Here is a 20,629-nt window from a genome sequence, read left to right as displayed (position 1 = left end):
TTGTATGCCGTGCCAACGACACGGGCTCATGTCCGATCACCGAAATTAGGCAGCGTTGGCCGTGGTTAGTACTCAGGTAGGTGACGAACTAGGAAGTCCGCGTGCTGTTGGTTTCTTCAGTTTTGCCTTTTTCCTTAGTTTTTGGTGCTGCTGTGCGGTAATGGTACGGTCCAGCACGCTGACCCCCTCCTTGCTCTCGGTACGCAAAGACGCGAACATGCGGCCACAGTCAAATGAAAGGGGCCGTTGTGTGTTTGTCGATGTGGCCTCTCGCAGTCGTTTGTAGCGCGTGTCCTGTACATATACGCCCATTTGCAAGCGTCAGCTTTCGCGTCAGCCTTCGCAAAGTCGAGACAGGTCGACACATGGGGACACACGATGCTGTGAATCGTAGACAAGTCGACACATGGGGACACACGATGCTGTGAATCGTAGACAAGTCGACACATGGGGACACACGATGCTGTGAATCGTAATCCGCACTAGCCTACGAGGGGCAAAGGGAAACCATTGGTACCGTTGAAAACACTCTCCTGAGTAAAGGAGACAACTTCCGTGCGATGTCCGGGTTTCGAACCCGGAGCAGCTACTTGGGAAGCAACCATGCTGACCGACACACCACCACCGCCTTCTGCTACGCGCTGCTTGCGCCGTGATGTGTCGCCTTCCCTCCTGGCGCCAGAGGCCGAAGGCGATAGCGCTGTAGGCGCTCAACGCCGGTTGCAAGGCGAGCACCACTGAACCCGTTTTCCTGGTGCTGCTAGGGGGACAAACTGTAACTAGGCGCAGAACTGACTTTCTCTGATAAATCGGCCCTTTAATGCACATCAGGGCGAACACGAAAGTTCTAATATGAAGTACTCACTGACGATCCAAAGACGTTTCAGTATGTATGCGTCGGTACCACCGGGGCAGTGCCTAAGTATTGTAAAGTGAAGGTCGACAGTTAGAGCCTCACATGAAGTATTTCATTGCCTTCCCACGAGTGCGTAATGCACAGCGTGGCTGTTGCTAGGAAACGGTCTTATTCGGGGTTCGTTAATATCTAGGTTTCTTTGCATCAATGTGAAAATGTTCCTATTACTAAATAAAGTTTTGCTAGTTACAGTTCAAACTGGAAGCGACGGAAGAAAGCGGTCCAACGCGCCACATTGGTTCCCAAAAGGGAGGATGCGTTTCCTACGCCACATCTGACGTTGCGTCTTACATATTCTTAAACTGACATAATTCCTTCCTACCGAAAAAAGAAACAGATTTCGGAGTGAGGTTCCTGAGACCTTGATAGAGATGGAAGTCACTGGAGCGGTTGTGTCGTACGTCAGATTGGCCGAGCGGTCTAAGGCGCCAGATTTAAGCCCTGGTTCCCGTAAGGGAGCGTGGGTTCGAACCCCACATCCGACAATGCATTTTAAACATTCTGAAGCTAACGTACTCCCTTGATGTTATAGAACAAGAAAATTACGCAGAAACACGCCATGGAGATTTTCCTAGAGACGACAGTGACAGCAGTGCAGGCGTCACACGTCCGATAACCCGAGCGGTCGAAAACAAATAGCGGAACATATTTTTCTAGTGCCGAGTTTTAGCTCTTCTCACGGACGTTTCCGTGGTCGTTGTTTTGTGGCTCAGGGCTATTCCATTTTCCTTCCCCAAAAGGCAACGCGAGAGACTGTCAGGCAAATCGCAAGTGATCTGTACACGGACTAAGACGTCCGCACGTCTGGCAACAGTCTCGCCAACTTGTATGCCGTGCCAACGACACGGGCTCATGTCCGATCACCGAAATTAGGCAGCGTTGGCCGTGGTTAGTACTCAGGTAGGTGACGAACTAGGAAGTCCGCGTGCTGTTGGTTTCTTCAGTTTTGCCTTTTTCCTTAGTTTTTCGTGCTGCTGTGCGGTAATGGTACGGTCCAGCACGCTGACCCCCTCCTTGCTCTCGGTACGCAAAGACGCGAACATGCGGCCACAGTCAAATGAAAGGGGCCGTTGTGTGTTTGTCGATGTGGCCTCTCGCAGTCGTTTGTAGCGCGTGTCCTGTACATATACGCCCATTTGCAAGCGTCAGCTTTCGCGTCAGCCTTCGCAAAGTCGAGACAAGTCGACACATGGGGACACACGATGCTGTGAATCGTAGACAAGTCGACACATGGGGACACACGATGCTGTGAATCGTAGACAAGTCGACACATGGGGACACACGATGCTGTGAATCGTAATCCGCACTAGCCTACGAGGGGCAAAGGGAAACCATTGGTACCGTTGAAAACACTCTCCTGAGTAAAGGAGACAACTTCCGTGCGATGTCCGGGTTTCGAACCCGGAGCAGCTACTTGGGAAGCAACCATGCTGACCGACACACCACCACCGCCTTCTGCTACGCGCTGCTTGCGCCGTGATGTGTCGCCTTCCCTCCTGGCGCCAGAGGCCGAAGGCGATAGCGCTGTAGGCGCTCAACGCCGGTTGCAAGGCGAGCACCACTGAACCCGTTTTCCTGGTGCTGCTAGGGGGACAAACTGTAACTAGGCGCAGAACTGACTTTCTCTGATAAATCGGCCCTTTAATGCACATCAGGGCGAACACGAAAGTTCTAATATGAAGTACTCACTGACGATCCAAAGACGTTTCAGTATGTATGCGTCGGTACCACCGGGGCAGTGCCTAAGTATTGTAAAGTGAAGGTCGACAGTTAGAGCCTCACATGAAGTATTTCATTGCCTTCCCACGAGTGCGTAATGCACAGCGTGGCTGTTGCTAGGAAACGGTCTTATTCGGGGTTCGTTAATATCTAGGATTCTTTGCATCAATGTGAAAATGTTCCTATTACTAAATAAAGTTTTGCTAGTTACAGTTCAAACTGGAAGCGACGGAAGAAAGCGGTCCAACGCGCCACATTGGTTCCCAAAAGGGAGGATGCGTTTCCTACGCCACATCTGACGTTGCGTCTTACATATTCTTAAACTGACATAATTCCTTCCTACCGAAAAAAGAAACAGATTTCGGAGTGAGGTTCCTGAGACCTTGATAGAGATGGAAGTCACTGGAGCGGTTGTGTCGTACGTCAGATTGGCCGAGCGGTCTAAGGCGCCAGATTTAAGCTCTGGTTCCCGTAAGGGAGCGTGGGTTCGAACCCCCCATCTGACAATGCATTTTAAACATTCTGAAGCTAACGTACTCCCTTGATGTTATAGAACAAGAAAATTACGCAGAAACACGCCATGGAGATTTTCCTAGAGACGACAGTGACAGCAGTGCAGGCGTCACACGTCCGATAACCCGAGCGGTCGAAAACAAATAGCGGAACATATTTTTCTAGTGCCGAGTTTTAGCTCTTCTCACGAACGTTTCCGTGGTCGTTGTTTTGTGGCTCAGGGCTATTCCATTTTCCTTCCCCAAAAGGCAACGCGAGAGACTGTCAGGCAAATCCCAAGTGATCTGTACACGGACTAAGACGTCCGCACGTCTGGCAACAGTCTCGCCAACTTGTATGCCGTGCCAACGACACGGGCTCATGTCCGATCACCGAAATTAGGCAGCGTTGGCCGTGGTTAGTACTCAGGTAGGTGACGAACTAGGAAGTCCGCGTGCTGTTGGTTTCTTCAGTTTTGCCTTTTTCCTTAGTTTTTCGTGCTGCTGTGCGGTAATGGTACGGTCCAGCACGCTGACCCCCTCCTTGCTCTCGGTACGCAAAGACGCGAACATGCGGCCACAGTCAAATGAAAGGGGCCGTTGTGTGTTTGTCGATGTGGCCTCTCGCAGTCGTTTGTAGCGCGTGTCCTGTACATATACGCCCATTTGCAAGCGTCAGCTTTCGCGTCAGCCTTCGCAAAGTCGAGACAAGTCGACACATGGGGACACACGATGCTGTGAATCGTAGACAAGTCGACACATGGGGACACACGATGCTGTGAATCGTAGACAAGTCGACACATGGGGACACACGATGCTGTGAATCGTAATCCGCACTAGCCTACGAGGGGCAAAGGGAAACCATTGGTACCGTTGAAAACACTCTCCTGAGTAAAGGAGACAACTTCCGTGCGATGTCCGGGTTTCGAACCCGGAGCAGCTACTTGGGAAGCAACCATGCTGACCGACACACCACCACCGCCTTCTGCTACGCGCTGCTTGCGCCGTGATGTGTCGCCTTCCCTCCTGGCGCCAGAGGCCGAAGGCGATAGCGCTGTAGGCGCTCAACGCCGGTTGCAAGGCGAGCACCACTGAACCCGTTTTCCTGGTGCTGCTAGGGGGACAAACTGTAACTAGGCGCAGAACTGACTTTCTCTGATAAATCGGCCCTTTAATGCACATCAGGGCGAACACGAAAGTTCTAATATGAAGTACTCACTGACGATCCAAAGACGTTTCAGTATGTATGCGTCGGTACCACCGGGGCAGTGCCTAAGTATTGTAAAGTGAAGGTCGACAGTTAGAGCCTCACATGAAGTATTTCATTGCCTTCCCACGAGTGCGTAATGCACAGCGTGGCTGCTGCTAGGAAACGGTCTTATTCGGGGTTCGTTAATATCTAGGTTTCTTTGCATCAATGTGAAAATGTTCCTATTACTAAATAAAGTTTTGCTAGTTACAGTTCAAACTGGAAGCGACGGAAGAAAGCGGTCCAACGCGCCACATTGGTTCCCAAAAGGGAGGATGCGTTTCCTACGCCACATCTGACGTTGCGTCTTACATATTCTTAAACTGACATAATTCCTTCCTACCGAAAAAAGAAACAGATTTCGGAGTGAGGTTCCTGAGACCTTGATAGAGATGGAAGTCACTGGAGCGGTTGTGTCGTACGTCAGATTGGCCGAGCGGTCTAAGGCGCCAGATTTAAGCTCTGGTTCCCGTAAGGGAGCGTGGGTTCGAACCCCACATCTGACAATGCATTTTAAACATTCTGAAGCTAACGTACTCCCTTGATGTTATAGAACAAGAAAATTACGCAGAAACACGCCATGGAGATTTTCCTAGAGACGACAGTGACAGCAGTGCAGGCGTCACACGTCCGATAACCCGAGCGGTCGAAAACAAATAGCGGAACATATTTTTCTAGTGCCGAGTTTTAGCTCTTCTCACGGACGTTTCCGTGGTCGTTGTTTTGTGGCTCAGGGCTATTCCATTTTCCTTCCCCAAAAGGCAACGCGAGAGACTGTCAGGCAAATCCCAAGTGATCTGTACACGGACTAAGACGTCCGCACGTCTGGCAACAGTCTCGCCAACTTGTATGCCGTGCCAACGACACGGGCTCATGTCCGATCACCGAAATTAGGCAGCGTTGGCCGTGGTTAGTACTCAGGTAGGTGACGAACTAGGAAGTCCGCGTGCTGTTGGTTTCTTCAGTTTTGCCTTTTTCCTTAGTTTTTCGTGCTGCTGTGCGGTAATGGTACGGTCCAGCACGCTGACCCCCTCCTTGCTCTCGGTACGCAAAGACGCGAACATGCGGCCACAGTCAAATGAAAGGGGCCGTTGTGTGTTTGTCGATGTGGCCTCTCGCAGTCGTTTGTAGCGCGTGTCCTGTACATATACGCCCATTTGCAAGCGTCAGCTTTCGCGTCAGCCTTCGCAAAGTCGAGACAAGTCGACACATGGGGACACACGATGCTGTGAATCGTAGACAAGTCGACACATGGGGACACACGATGCTGTGAATCGTAGACAAGTCGACACATGGGGACACACGATGCTGTGAATCGTAATCCGCACTAGCCTACGAGGGGCAAAGGGAAACCATTGGTACCGTTGAAAACACTCTCCTGAGTAAAGGAGACAACTTCCGTGCGATGTCCGGGTTTCGAACCCGGAGCAGCTACTTGGGAAGCAACCATGCTGACCGACACACCACCACCGCCTTCTGCTACGCGCTGCTTGCGCCGTGATGTGTCGCCTTCCCTCCTGGCGCCAGAGGCCGAAGGCGATAGCGCTGTAGGCGCTCAACGCCGGTTGCAAGGCGAGCACCACTGAACCCGTTTTCCTGGTGCTGCTAGGGGGACAAACTGTAACTAGGCGCAGAACTGACTTTCTCTGATAAATCGGCCCTTTAATGCACATCAGGGCGAACACGAAAGTTCTAATATGAAGTACTCACTGACGATCCAAAGACGTTTCAGTATGTATGCGTCGGTACCACCGGGGCAGTGCCTAAGTATTGTAAAGTGAAGGTCGACAGTTAGAGCCTCACATGAAGTATTTCATTGCCTTCCCACGAGTGCGTAATGCACAGCGTGGCTGTTGCTAGGAAACGGTCTTATTCGGGGTTCGTTAATATCTAGGTTTCTTTGCATCAATGTGAAAATGTTCCTATTACTAAATAAAGTTTTGCTAGTTACAGTTCAAACTGGAAGCGACGGAAGAAAGCGGTCCAACGCGCCACATTGGTTCCCAAAAGGGAGGATGCGTTTCCTACGCCACATCTGACGTTGCGTCTTACATATTCTTAAACTGACATAATTCCTTCCTACCGAAAAAAGAAACAGATTTCGGAGTGAGGTTCCTGAGACCTTGATAGAGATGGAAGTCACTGGAGCGGTTGTGTCGTACGTCAGATTGGCCGAGCGGTCTAAGGCGCCAGATTTAAGCTCTGGTTCCCGTAAGGGAGCGTGGGTTCGAACCCCCCATCTGACAATGCATTTTAAACATTCTGAAGCTAACGTACTCCCTTGATGTTATAGAACAAGAAAATTACGCAGAAACACGCCATGGAGATTTTCCTAGAGACGACAGTGACAGCAGTGCAGGCGTCACACGTCCGATAACCCGAGCGGTCGAAAACAAATAGCGGAACATATTTTTCTAGTGCCGAGTTTTAGCTCTTCTCACGGACGTTTCAGTGGTCGTTGTTTTGTGGCTCAGGGCTATTCCATTTTCCTTCCCCAAAAGGCAACGCGAGAGACTGTCAGGCAAATCCCAAGTGATCTGTACACGGACTAAGACGTCCGCACGTCTGGCAACAGTCTCGCCAACTTGTATGCCGTGCCAACGACACGGGCTCATGTCCGATCACCGAAATTAGGCAGCGTTGGCCGTGGTTAGTACTCAGGTAGGTGACGAACTAGGAAGTCCGCGTGCTGTTGGTTTCTTCAGTTTTGCCTTTTTCCTTAGTTTTTCGTGCTGCTGTGCGGTAATGGTACGGTCCAGCACGCTGACCCCCTCCTTGCTCTCGGTACGCAAAGACGCGAACATGCGGCCACAGTCAAATGAAAGGGGCCGTTGTGTGTTTGTCGATGTGGCCTCTCGCAGTCGTTTGTAGCGCGTGTCCTGTACATATACGCCCATTTGCAAGCGTCAGCTTTCGCGTCAGCCTTCGCAAAGTCGAGACAAGTCGACACATGGGGACACACGATGCTGTGAATCGTAGACAAGTCGACACATGGGGACACACGATGCTGTGAATCGTAGACAAGTCGACACATGGGGACACACGATGCTGTGAATCGTAATCCGCACTAGCCTACGAGGGGCAAAGGGAAACCATTGGTACCGTTGAAAACACTCTCCTGAGTAAAGGAGACAACTTCCGTGCGATGTCCGGGTTTCGAACCCGGAGCAGCTACTTGGGAAGCAACCATGCTGACCGACACACCACCACCGCCTTCTGCTACGCGCTGCTTGCGCCGTGATGTGTCGCCTTCCCTCCTGGCGCCAGAGGCCGAAGGCGATAGCGCTGTAGGCGCTCAACGCCGGTTGCAAGGCGAGCACCACTGAACCCGTTTTCCTGGTGCTGCTAGGGGGACAAACTGTAACTAGGCGCAGAACTGACTTTCTCTGATAAATCGGCCCTTTAATGCACATCAGGGCGAACACGAAAGTTCTAATATGAAGTACTCACTGACGATCCAAAGACGTTTCAGTATGTATGCGTCGGTACCACCGGGGCAGTGCCTAAGTATTGTAAAGTGAAGGTCGACAGTTAGAGCCTCACATGAAGTATTTCATTGCCTTCCCACGAGTGCGTAATGCACAGCGTGGCTGTTGCTAGGAAACGGTCTTATTCGGGGTTCGTTAATATCTAGGTTTCTTTGCATCAATGTGAAAATGTTCCTATTACTAAATAAAGTTTTGCTAGTTACAGTTCAAACTGGAAGCGACGGAAGAAAGCGGTCCAACGCGCCACATTGGTTCCCAAAAGGGAGGATGCGTTTCCTACGCCACATCTGACGTTGCGTCTTACATATTCTTAAACTGACATAATTCCTTCCTACCGAAAAAAGAAACAGATTTCGGAGTGAGGTTCCTGAGACCTTGATAGAGATGGAAGTCACTGGAGCGGTTGTGTCGTACGTCAGATTGGCCGAGCGGTCTAAGGCGCCAGATTTAAGCTCTGGTTCCCGTAAGGGAGCGTGGGTTCGAACCCCACATCTGACAATGCATTTTAAACATTCTGAAGCTAACGTACTCCCTTGATGTTATAGAACAAGAAAATTACGCAGAAACACGCCATGGAGATTTTCCTAGAGACGACAGTGACAGCAGTGCAGGCGTCACACGTCCGATAACCCGAGCGGTCGAAAACAAATAGCGGAACATATTTTTCTAGTGCCGAGTTTTAGCTCTTCTCACGGACGTTTCCGTGGTCGTTGTTTTGTGGCTCAGGGCTATTCCATTTTCCTTCCCCAAAAGGCAACGCGAGAGACTGTCAGGCAAATCCCAAGTGATCTGTACACGGACTAAGACGTCCGCACGTCTGGCAACAGTCTCGCCAACTTGTATGCCGTGCCAACGACACGGGCTCATGTCCGATCACCGAAATTAGGCAGCGTTGGCCGTGGTTAGTACTCAGGTAGGTGACGAACTAGGAAGTCCGCGTGCTGTTGGTTTCTTCAGTTTTGCCTTTTTCCTTAGTTTTTCGTGCTGCTGTGCGGTAATGGTACGGTCCAGCACGCTGACCCCCTCCTTGCTCTCGGTACGCAAAGACGCGAACATGCGGCCACAGTCAAATGAAAGGGGCCGTTGTGTGTTTGTCGATGTGGCCTCTCGCAGTCGTTTGTAGCGCGTGTCCTGTACATATACGCCCATTTGCAAGCGTCAGCTTTCGCGTCAGCCTTCGCAAAGTCGAGACAAGTCGACACATGGGGACACACGATGCTGTGAATCGTAGACAAGTCGACACATGGGGACACACGATGCTGTGAATCGTAGACAAGTCGACACATGGGGACACACGATGCTGTGAATCGTAGACAAGTCGACACATGGGGACACACGATGCTGTGAATCGTAATCCGCACTAGCCTACGAGGGGCAAAGGGAAACCATTGGTACCGTTGAAAACACTCTCCTGAGTAAAGGAGACAACTTCCGTGCGATGTCCGGGTTTCGAACCCGGAGCAGCTACTTGGGAAGCAACCATGCTGACCGACACACCACCACCGCCTTCTGCTACGCGCTGCTTGCGCCGTGATGTGTCGCCTTCCCTCCTGGCGCCAGAGGCCGAAGGCGATAGCGCTGTAGGCGCTCAACGCCGGTTGCAAGGCGAGCACCACTGAACCCGTTTTCCTGGTGCTGCTAGGGGGACAAACTGTAACTAGGCGCAGAACTGACTTTCTCTGATAAATCGGCCCTTTAATGCACATCAGGGCGAACACGAAAGTTCTAATATGAAGTACTCACTGACGATCCAAAGACGTTTCAGTATGTATGCGTCGGTACCACCGGGGCAGTGCCTAAGTATTGTAAAGTGAAGGTCGACAGTTAGAGCCTCACATGAAGTATTTCATTGCCTTCCCACGAGTGCGTAATGCACAGCGTGGCTGTTGCTAGGAAACGGTCTTATTCGGGGTTCGTTAATATCTAGGTTTCTTTGCATCAATGTGAAAATGTTCCTATTACTAAATAAAGTTTTGCTAGTTACAGTTCAAACTGGAAGCGACGGAAGAAAGCGGTCCAACGCGCCACATTGGTTCCCAAAAGGGAGGATGCGTTTCCTACGCCACATCTGACGTTGCGTCTTACATATTCTTAAACTGACATAATTCCTTCCTACCGAAAAAAGAAACAGATTTCGGAGTGAGGTTCCTGAGACCTTGATAGAGATGGAAGTCACTGGAGCGGTTGTGTCGTACGTCAGATTGGCCGAGCGGTCTAAGGCGCCAGATTTAAGCTCTGGTTCCCGTAAGGGAGCGTGGGTTCGAACCCCACATCTGACAATGCATTTTAAACATTCTGAAGCTAACGTACTCCCTTGATGTTATAGAACAAGAAAATTACGCAGAAACACGCCATGGAGATTTTCCTAGAGACGACAGTGACAGCAGTGCAGGCGTCACACGTCCGATAACCCGAGCGGTCGAAAACAAATAGCGGAACATATTTTTCTAGTGCCGAGTTTTAGCTCTTCTCACGGACGTTTCCGTGGTCGTTGTTTTGTGGCTCAGGGCTATTCCATTTTCCTTCCCCAAAAGGCAACGCGAGAGACTGTCAGGCAAATCCCAAGTGATCTGTACACGGACTAAGACGTCCGCACGTCTGGCAACAGTCTCGCCAACTTGTATGCCGTGCCAACGACACGGGCTCATGTCCGATCACCGAAATTAGGCAGCGTTGGCCGTGGTTAGTACTCAGGTAGGTGACGAACTAGGAAGTCCGCGTGCTGTTGGTTTCTTCAGTTTTGCCTTTTTCCTTAGTTTTTCGTGCTGCTGTGCGGTAATGGTACGGTCCAGCACGCTGACCCCCTCCTTGCTCTCGGTACGCAAAGACGCGAACATGCGGCCACAGTCAAATGAAAGGGGCCGTTGTGTGTTTGTCGATGTGGCCTCTCGCAGTCGTTTGTAGCGCGTGTCCTGTACATATACGCCCATTTGCAAGCGTCAGCTTTCGCGTCAGCCTTCGCAAAGTCGAGACAAGTCGACACATGGGGACACACGATGCTGTGAATCGTAGACAAGTCGACACATGGGGACACACGATGCTGTGAATCGTAGACAAGTCGACACATGGGGACACACGATGCTGTGAATCGTAATCCGCACTAGCCTACGAGGGGCAAAGGGAAACCATTGGTACCGTTGAAAACACTCTCCTGAGTAAAGGAGACAACTTCCGTGCGATGTCCGGGTTTCGAACCCGGAGCAGCTACTTGGGAAGCAACCATGCTGACCGACACACCACCACCGCCTTCTGCTACGCGCTGCTTGCGCCGTGATGTGTCGCCTTCCCTCCTGGCGCCAGAGGCCGAAGGCGATAGCGCTGTAGGCGCTCAACGCCGGTTGCAAGGCGAGCACCACTGAACCCGTTTTCCTGGTGCTGCTAGGGGGACAAACTGTAACTAGGCGCAGAACTGACTTTCTCTGATAAATCGGCCCTTTAATGCACATCAGGGCGAACACGAAAGTTCTAATATGAAGTACTCACTGACGATCCAAAGACGTTTCAGTATGTATGCGTCGGTACCACCGGGGCAGTGCCTAAGTATTGTAAAGTGAAGGTCGACAGTTAGAGCCTCACATGAAGTATTTCATTGGCTTCCCACGAGTGCGTAATGCACAGCGTGGCTGTTGCTAGGAAACGGTCTTATTCGGGGTTCGTTAATATCTAGGTTTCTTTGCATCAATGTGAAAATGTTCCTATTACTAAATAAAGTTTTGCTAGTTACAGTTCAAACTGGAAGCGACGGAAGAAAGCGGTCCAACGCGCCACATTGGTTCCCAAAAGGGAGGATGCGTTTCCTACGCCACATCTGACGTTGCGTCTTACATATTCTTAAACTGACATAATTCCTTCCTACCGAAAAAAGAAACAGATTTCGGAGTGAGGTTCCTGAGACCTTGATAGAGATGGAAGTCACTGGAGCCGTTGTGTCGTACGTCAGATTGGCCGAGCGGTCTAAGGCGCCAGATTTAAGCTCTGGTTCCCGTAAGGGAGCGTGGGTTCGAACCCCACATCTGACAATGCATTTTAAACATTCTGAAGCTAACGTACTCCCTTGATGTTATAGAACAAGAAAATTACGCAGAAACACGCCATGGAGATTTTCCTAGAGACGACAGTGACAGCAGTGCAGGCGTCACACGTCCGATAACCCGAGCGGTCGAAAACAAATAGCGGAACATATTTTTCTAGTGCCGAGTTTTAGCTCTTCTCACGGACGTTTCCGTGGTCGTTGTTTTGTGGCTCAGGGCTATTCCATTTTCCTTCCCCAAAAGGCAACGCGAGAGACTGTCAGGCAAATCCCAAGTGATCTGTACACGGACTAAGACGTCCGCACGTCTGGCAACAGTCTCGCCAACTTGTATGCCGTGCCAACGACACGGGCTCATGTCCGATCACCGAAATTAGGCAGCGTTGGCCGTGGTTAGTACTCAGGTAGGTGACGAACTAGGAAGTCCGCGTGCTGTTGGTTTCTTCAGTTTTGCCTTTTTCCTTAGTTTTTCGTGCTGCTGTGCGGTAATGGTACGGTCCAGCACGCTGACCCCCTCCTTGCTCTCGGTACGCAAAGACGCGAACATGCGGCCACAGTCAAATGAAAGGGGCCGTTGTGTGTTTGTCGATGTGGCCTCTCGCAGTCGTTTGTAGCGCGTGTCCTGTACATATACGCCCATTTGCAAGCGTCAGCTTTCGCGTCAGCCTTCGCAAAGTCGAGACAAGTCGACACATGGGGACACACGATGCTGTGAATCGTAGACAAGTCGACACATGGGGACACACGATGCTGTGAATCGTAGACAAGTCGACACATGGGGACACACGATGCTGTGAATCGTAATCCGCACTAGCCTACGAGGGGCAAAGGGAAACCATTGGTACCGTTGAAAACACTCTCCTGAGTAAAGGAGACAACTTCCGTGCGATGTCCGGGTTTCGAACCCGGAGCAGCTACTTGGGAAGCAACCATGCTGACCGACACACCACCACCGCCTTCTGCTACGCGCTGCTTGCGCCGTGATGTGTCGCCTTCCCTCCTGGCGCCAGAGGCCGAAGGCGATAGCGCTGTAGGCGCTCAACGCCGGTTGCAAGGCGAGCACCACTGAACCCGTTTTCCTGGTGCTGCTAGGGGGACAAACTGTAACTAGGCGCAGAACTGACTTTCTCTGATAAATCGGCCCTTTAATGCACATCAGGGCGAACACGAAAGTTCTAATATGAAGTACTCACTGACGATCCAAAGACGTTTCAGTATGTATGCGTCGGTACCACCGGGGCAGTGCCTAAGTATTGTAAAGTGAAGGTCGACAGTTAGAGCCTCACATGAAGTATTTCATTGCCTTCCCACGAGTGCGTAATGCACAGCGTGGCTGTTGCTAGGAAACGGTCTTATTCGGGGTTCGTTAATATCTAGGTTTCTTTGCATCAATGTGAAAATGTTCCTATTACTAAATAAAGTTTTGCTAGTTACAGTTCAAACTGGAAGCGACGGAAGAAAGCGGTCCAACGCGCCACATTGGTTCCCAAAAGGGAGGATGCGTTTCCTACGCCACATCTGACGTTGCGTCTTACATATTCTTAAACTGACATAATTCCTTCCTACCGAAAAAAGAAACAGATTTCGGAGTGAGGTTCCTGAGACCTTGATAGAGATGGAAGTCACTGGAGCGGTTGTGTCGTACGTCAGATTGGCCGAGCGGTCTAAGGCGCCAGATTTAAGCTCTGGTTCCCGTAAGGGAGCGTGGGTTCGAACCCCACATCTGACAATGCATTTTAAACATTCTGAAGCTAACGTACTCCCTTGATGTTATAGAACAAGAAAATTACGCAGAAACACGCCATGGAGATTTTCCTAGAGACGACAGTGACAGCAGTGCAGGCGTCACACGTCCGATAACCCGAGCGGTCGAAAACAAATAGCGGAACATATTTTTCTAGTGCCGAGTTTTAGCTCTTCTCACGGACGTTTCCGTGGTCGTTGTTTTGTGGCTCAGGGCTATTCCATTTTCCTTCCCCAAAAGGCAACGCGAGAGACTGTCAGGCAAATCCCAAGTGATCTGTACACGGACTAAGACGTCCGCACGTCTGGCAACAGTCTCGCCAACTTGTATGCCGTGCCAACGACACGGGCTCATGTCCGATCACCGAAATTAGGCAGCGTTGGCCGTGGTTAGTACTCAGGTAGGTGACGAACTAGGAAGTCCGCGTGCTGTTGGTTTCTTCAGTTTTGCCTTTTTCCTTAGTTTTTGGTGCTGCTGTGCGGTAATGGTACGGTCCAGCACGCTGACCCCCTCCTTGCTCTCGGTACGCAAAGACGCGAACATGCGGCCACAGTCAAATGAAAGGGGCCGTTGTGTGTTTGTCGATGTGGCCTCTCGCAGTCGTTTGTAGCGCGTGTCCTGTACATATACGCCCATTTGCAAGCGTCAGCTTTCGCGTCAGCCGAGCAAAGTCGAGACAAGTCGACACATGGGGACACACGATGCTGTGAATCGTAGACAAGTCGACACATGGGGACACACGATGCTGTGAATCGTAGACAAGTCGACACATGGGGACACACGATGCTGTGAATCGTAATCCGCACTAGCCTACGAGGGGCAAAGGGAAACCATTGGTACCGTTGAAAACACTCTCCTGAGTAAAGGAGACAACTTCCGTGCGATGTCCGGGTTTCGAACCCGGAGCAGCTACTTGGGAAGCAACCATGCTGACCGACACACCACCACCGCCTTCTGCTACGCGCTGCTTGCGCCGTGATGTGTCGCCTTCCCTCCTGGCGCCAGAGGCCGAAGGCGATAGCGCTGTAGGCGCTCAACGCCGGTTGCAAGGCGAGCACCACTGAACCCGTTTTCCTGGTGCTGCTAGGGGGACAAACTGTAACTAGGCGCAGAACTGACTTTCTCTGATAAATCGGCCCTTTAATGCACATCAGGGCGAACACGAAAGTTCTAATATGAAGTACTCACTGACGATCCAAAGACGTTTCAGTATGTATGCGTCGGTACCACCGGGGCAGTGCCTAAGTATTGTAAAGTGAAGGTCGACAGTTAGAGCCTCACATGAAGTATTTCATTGCCTTCCCACGAGTGCGTAATGCACAGCGTGGCTGTTGCTAGGAAACGGTCTTATTCGGGGTTCGTTAATATCTAGGTTTCTTTGCATCAATGTGAAAATGTTCCTATTACTAAATAAAGTTTTGCTAGTTACAGTTCAAACTGGAAGCGACGGAAGAAAGCGGTCCAACGCGCCACATTGGTTCCCAAAAGGGAGGATGCGTTTCCTACGCCACATCTGACGTTGCGTCTTACATATTCTTAAACTGACATAATTCCTTCCTACCGAAAAAAGAAACAGATTTCGGAGTGAGGTTCCTGAGACCTTGATAGAGATGGAAGTCACTGGAGCCGTTGTGTCGTACGTCAGATTGGCCGAGCGGTCTAAGGCGCCAGATTTAAGCTCTGGTTCCCGTAAGGGAGCGTGGGTTCGAACCCCACATCTGACAATGCATTTTAAACATTCTGAAGCTAACGTACTCCCTTGATGTTATAGAACAAGAAAATTACGCAGAAACACGCCATGGAGATTTTCCTAGAGACGACAGTGACAGCAGTGCAGGCGTCACACGTCCGATAACCCGAGCGGTCGAAAACAAATAGCGGAACATATTTTTCTAGTGCCGAGTTTTAGCTCTTCTCACGGACGTTTCCGTGGTCGTTGTTTTGTGGCTCAGGGCTATTCCATTTTCCTTCCCCAAAAGGCAACGCGAGAGACTGTCAGGCAAATCCCAAGTGATCTGTACACGGACTAAGACGTCCGCACGTCTGGCAACAGTCTCGCCAACTTGTATGCCGTGCCAACGACACGGGCTCATGTCCGATCACCGAAATTAGGCAGCGTTGGCCGTGGTTAGTACTCAGGTAGGTGACGAACTAGGAAGTCCGCGTGCTGTTGGTTTCTTCAGTTTTGCCTTTTTCCTTAGTTTTTCGTGCTGCTGTGCGGTAATGGTACGGTCCAGCACGCTGACCCCCTCCTTGCTCTCGGTACGCAAAGACGCGAACATGCGGCCACAGTCAAATGAAAGGGGCCGTTGTGTGTTTGTCGATGTGGCCTCTCGCAGTCGTTTGTAGCGCGTGTCCTGTACATATACGCCCATTTGCAAGCGTCAGCTTTCGCGTCAGCCTTCGCAAAGTCGAGACAAGTCGACACATGGGGACACACGATGCTGTGAATCGTAGACAAGTCGACACATGGGGACACACGATGCTGTGAATCGTAGACAAGTCGACACATGGGGACACACGATGCTGTGAATCGTAATCCGCACTAGCCTACGAGGGGCAAAGGGAAACCATTGGTACCGTTGAAAACACTCTCCTGAGTAAAGGAGACAACTTCCGTGCGATGTCCGGGTTTCGAACCCGGAGCAGCTACTTGGGAAGCAACCATGCTGACCGACACACCACCACCGCCTTCTGCTACGCGCTGCTTGCGCCGTGATGTGTCGCCTTCCCTCCTGGCGCCAGAGGCCGAAGGCGATAGCGCTGTAGGCGCTCAACGCCGGTTGCAAGGCGAGCACCACTGAACCCGTTTTCCTGGTGCTGCTAGGGGGACAAACTGTAACTAGGCGCAGAACTGACTTTCTCTGATAAATCGGCCCTTTAATGCACATCAGGGCGAACACGAAAGTTCTAATATGAAGTACTCACTGACGATCCAAAGACGTTTCAGTATGTATGCGTCGGTACCACCGGGGCAGTGCCTAAGTATTGTAAAGTGAAGGTCGACAGTTAGAGCCTCACATGAAGTATTTCATTGCCTTCCCACGAGTGCGTAATGCACAGCGTGGCTGTTGCTAGGAAACGGTCTTATTCGGGGTTCGTTAATATCTAGGTTTCTTTGCATCAATGTGAAAATGTTCCTATTACTAAATAAAGTTTTGCTAGTTACAGTTCAAACTGGAAGCGACGGAAGAAAGCGGTCCAACGCGCCACATGGTTCCCAAAAGGGAGGATGCGTTTCCTACGCCACATCTGACGTTGCGTCTTACATATTCTTAAACTGACATAATTCCTTCCTACCGAAAAAAGAAACAGATTTCGGAGTGAGGTTCCTGAGACCTTGATAGAGATGGAAGTCACTGGAGCGGTTGTGTCGTACGTCAGATTGGCCGAGCGGTCTAAGGCGCCAGATTTAAGCTCTGGTTCCCGTAAGGGAGCGTGGGTTCGAACCCCACATCTGACAATGCATTTTAAACATTCTGAAGCTAACGTACTCCCTTGATGTTATAGAACAAGAAAATTACGCAGAAACACGCCATGGAGATTTTCCTAGAGACGACAGTGACAGCAGTGCAGGCGTCACACGTCCGATAACCCGAGCGGTCGAAAACAAATAGCGGAACATATTTTTCTAGTGCCGAGTTTTAGCTCTTCTCACGGACGTTTCCGTGGTCGTTGTTTTGTGGCTCAGGGCTATTCCATTTTCCTTCCCCAAAAGGCAACGCGAGAGACTGTCAGGCAAATCCCAAGTGATCTGTACACGGACTAAGACGTCCGCACGTCTGGCAACAGTCTCGCCAACTTGTATGCCGTGCCAACGACACGGGCTCATGTCCGATCACCGAAATTAGGCAGCGTTGGCCGTGGTTAGTACTCAGGTAGGTGACGAACTAGGAAGTCCGCGTGCTGTTGGTTTCTTCAGTTTTGCCTTTTTCCTTAGTTTTTCGTGCTGCTGTGCGGTAATGGTACGGTCCAGCACGCTGACCCCCTCCTTGCTCTCGGTACGCAAAGACGCGAACATGCGGCCACAGTCAAATGAAAGGGGCCGTTGTGTGTTTGTCGATGTGGCCTCTCGCAGTCGTTTGTAGCGCGTGTCCTGTACATATACGCCCATTTGCAAGCGTCAGCTTTCGCGTCAGCCTTCGCAAAGTCGAGACAAGTCGACACATGGGGACACACGATGCTGTGAATCGTAGACAAGTCGACACATGGGGACACACGATGCTGTGAATCGTAGACAAGTCGACACATGGGGACACACGATGCTGTGAATCGTAATCCGCACTAGCCTACGAGGGGCAAAGGGAAACCATTGGTACCGTTGAAAACACTCTCCTGAGTAAAGGAGACAACTTCCGTGCGATGTCCGGGTTTCGAACCCGGAGCAGCTACTTGGGAAGCAACCATGCTGACCGACACACCACCACCGCCTTCTGCTACGCGCTGCTTGCGCCGTGATGTGTCGCCTTCCCTCCTGGCGCCAGAGGCCGAAGGCGATAGCGCTGTAGGCGCTCAACGCCGGTTGCAAGGCGAGCACCACTGAACCCGTTTTCCTGGTGCTGCTAGGGGGACAAACTGTAACTAGGCGCAGAACTGACTTTCTCTGATAAATCGGCCCTTTAATGCACATCAGGGCGAACACGAAAGTTCTAATATGAAGTACTCACTGACGATCCAAAGACGTTTCAGTATGTATGCGTCGGTACCACCGGGGCAGTGCCTAAGTATTGTAAAGTGAAGGTCGACAGTTAGAGCCTCACATGAAGTATTTCATTGCCTTCCCACGAGTGCGTAATGCACAGCGTGGCTGTTGCTAGGAAACGGTCTTATTCGGGGTTCGTTAATATCTAGGTTTCTTTGCATCAATGTGAAAATGTTCCTATTACTAAATAAAGTTTTGCTAGTTACAGTTCAAACTGGAAGCGACGGAAGAAAGCGGTCCAACGCGCCACATTGGTTCCCAAAAGGGAGGATGCGTTTCCTACGCCACATCTGACGTTGCGTCTTACATATTCTTAAACTGACATAATTCCTTCCTACCGAAAAAAGAAACAGATTTCGGAGTGAGGTTCCTGAGACCTTGATAGAGATGGAAGTCACTGGAGCCGTTGTGTCGTACGTCAGATTGGCCGAGCGGTCTAAGGCGCCAGATTTAAGCTCTGGTTCCCGTAAGGGAGCGTGGGTTCGAACCCCACATCTGACAATGCATTTTAAACATTCTGAAGCTAACGTACTCCCTTGATGTTATAGAACAAGAAAATTACGCAGAAACACGCCATGGAGATTTTCCTAGAGACGACAGTGACAGCAGTGCAGGCGTCACACGTCCGATAACCCGAGCGGTCGAAAACAAATAGCGGAACATATTTTTCTAGTGCCGAGTTTTAGCTCTTCTCACGGACGTTTCCGTGGTCGTTGTTTTGTGGCTCAGGGCTATTCCATTTTCCTTCCCCAAAAGGCAACGCGAGAGACTGTCAGGCAAATCCCAAGTGATCTGTACACGGACTAAGACGTCCGCACGTCTGGCAACAGTCTCGCCAACTTGTATGCCGTGCCAACGACACGGGCTCATGTCCGATCACCGAAATTAGGCAGCGTTGGCCGTGGTTAGTACTCAGGTAGGTGACGAACTAGGAAGTCCGCGTGCTGTTGGTTTCTTCAGTTTTGCCTTTTTCCTTAGTTTTTCGTGCTGCTGTGCGGTAATGGTACGGTCCAGCACGCTGACCCCCTCCTTGCTCTCGGTACGCAAAGACGCGAACATGCGGCCACAGTCAAATGAAAGGGGCCGTTGTGTGTTTGTCGATGTGGCCTCTCGCAGTCGTTTGTAGCGCGTGTCCTGTACATATACGCCCATTTGCAAGCGTCAGCTTTCGCGTCAGCCTTCGCAAAGTCGAGACAAGTCGACACATGGGGACACACGATGCTGTGAATCGTAGACAAGTCGACACATGGGGACACACGATGCTGTGAATCGTAGACAAGTCGACACATGGGGACACACGATGCTGTGAATCGTAATCCGCACTAGCCTACGAGGGGCAAAGGGGAAACCATTGGTACCGTTGAAAACACTCTCCTGAGTAAAGGAGACAACTTCCGTGCGATGTCCGGGTTTCGAACCCGGAGCAGCTACTTGGGAAGCAACCATGCTGACCGACACACCACCACCGCCTTCTGCTACGCGCTGCTTGCGCCGTGATGTGTCGCCTTCCCTCCTGGCGCCAGAGGCCGAAGGCGATAGCGCTGTAGGCGCTCAACGCCGGTTGCAAGGCGAGCACCACTGAACCCGTTTTCCTGGTGCTGCTAGGGGGACAAACTGTAACTAGGCGCAGAACTGACTTTCTCTGATAAATCGGCCCTTTAATGCACATCAGGGCGAACACGAAAGTTCTAATATGAAGTACTCACTGACGATCCAAAGACGTTTCAGTATGTATGCGTCGGTACCACCGGGGCAGTGCCTAAGTATTGTAAAGTGAAGGTCGACAGTTAGAGCCTCACATGAAGTATTTCATTGCCTTCCCACGAGTGCGTAATGCACAGCGTGGCTGTTGCTAGGAAACGGTCTTATTCGGGGTTCGTTAATATCTAGGTTTCTTTGCATCAATGTGAAAATGTTCCTATTACTAAATAAAGTTTTGCTAGTTACAGTTCAAACTGGAAGCGACGGAAGAAAGCGGTCCAACGCGCCACATTGGTTCCCAAAAGGGAGGATGCGTTTCCTACGCCACATCTGACGTTGCGTTCTTACATATTCTTAAACTGACATAATTCCTTCCTACCGAAAAAAGAAACAGATTTCGGAGTGAGGTTCCTGAGACCTTGATAGAGATGGAAGTCACTGGAGCGGTTGTGTCGTACGTCAGATTGGCCGAGCGGTCTAAGGCGCCAGATTTAAGCTCTGGTTCCCGTAAGGGAGCGTGGGTTCGAACCCCACATCTGACAATGCATTTTAAACATTCTGAAGCTAACGTACTCCCTTGATGGTATAG

The 20,629-nt window shown here is 50.8% G+C and overlaps 12 non-coding genes across 12 annotated transcripts; all 12 read left to right on the top strand.

Annotated features, from left to right (window-relative positions):
• The first annotated feature begins 1,317 nt into the window (after positions 1 to 1,317).
• On the top strand, positions 1,318 to 1,401 carry Trnal-uaa (transfer RNA leucine (anticodon UAA)). The gene has a single exon. It is a non-coding gene; the product is annotated as a tRNA-Leu (tRNA).
• Positions 1,402 to 3,057: 1,656 nt separating this feature from the next.
• Positions 3,058 to 3,141, top strand: Trnal-uaa (transfer RNA leucine (anticodon UAA)). The gene has a single exon. It is a non-coding gene; the product is annotated as a tRNA-Leu (tRNA).
• A 1,656-nt stretch (positions 3,142 to 4,797) lies between these two features.
• Positions 4,798 to 4,881, top strand: Trnal-uaa (transfer RNA leucine (anticodon UAA)). The gene has a single exon. It is a non-coding gene; the product is annotated as a tRNA-Leu (tRNA).
• Positions 4,882 to 6,537: 1,656 nt separating this feature from the next.
• Positions 6,538 to 6,621, top strand: Trnal-uaa (transfer RNA leucine (anticodon UAA)). The gene has a single exon. It is a non-coding gene; the product is annotated as a tRNA-Leu (tRNA).
• A 1,656-nt stretch (positions 6,622 to 8,277) lies between these two features.
• Positions 8,278 to 8,361, top strand: Trnal-uaa (transfer RNA leucine (anticodon UAA)). The gene has a single exon. It is a non-coding gene; the product is annotated as a tRNA-Leu (tRNA).
• Positions 8,362 to 10,058: 1,697 nt separating this feature from the next.
• Trnal-uaa (transfer RNA leucine (anticodon UAA)) lies at positions 10,059 to 10,142 on the top strand. The gene has a single exon. It is a non-coding gene; the product is annotated as a tRNA-Leu (tRNA).
• A 1,656-nt stretch (positions 10,143 to 11,798) lies between these two features.
• Trnal-uaa (transfer RNA leucine (anticodon UAA)) lies at positions 11,799 to 11,882 on the top strand. Its single transcript has one exon. It is a non-coding gene; the product is annotated as a tRNA-Leu (tRNA).
• Positions 11,883 to 13,538: 1,656 nt separating this feature from the next.
• Trnal-uaa (transfer RNA leucine (anticodon UAA)) lies at positions 13,539 to 13,622 on the top strand. The gene has a single exon. It is a non-coding gene; the product is annotated as a tRNA-Leu (tRNA).
• A 1,655-nt stretch (positions 13,623 to 15,277) lies between these two features.
• On the top strand, positions 15,278 to 15,361 carry Trnal-uaa (transfer RNA leucine (anticodon UAA)). The gene has a single exon. It is a non-coding gene; the product is annotated as a tRNA-Leu (tRNA).
• Positions 15,362 to 17,016: 1,655 nt separating this feature from the next.
• Positions 17,017 to 17,100, top strand: Trnal-uaa (transfer RNA leucine (anticodon UAA)). The gene has a single exon. It is a non-coding gene; the product is annotated as a tRNA-Leu (tRNA).
• A 1,656-nt stretch (positions 17,101 to 18,756) lies between these two features.
• Positions 18,757 to 18,840, top strand: Trnal-uaa (transfer RNA leucine (anticodon UAA)). The gene has a single exon. It is a non-coding gene; the product is annotated as a tRNA-Leu (tRNA).
• Positions 18,841 to 20,498: 1,658 nt separating this feature from the next.
• On the top strand, positions 20,499 to 20,582 carry Trnal-uaa (transfer RNA leucine (anticodon UAA)). Its single transcript has one exon. It is a non-coding gene; the product is annotated as a tRNA-Leu (tRNA).
• Positions 20,583 to 20,629: the final 47 nt, after the last annotated feature.

The sequence above is a fragment of the Schistocerca cancellata genome, chromosome 8, assembly GCF_023864275.1.
Source record: "Schistocerca cancellata isolate TAMUIC-IGC-003103 chromosome 8, iqSchCanc2.1, whole genome shotgun sequence".
Classification (NCBI taxonomy): Eukaryota; Metazoa; Arthropoda; class Insecta; order Orthoptera; family Acrididae; genus Schistocerca; species Schistocerca cancellata.
This window is presented reverse-complemented; position numbering and strand designations above follow the sequence as displayed.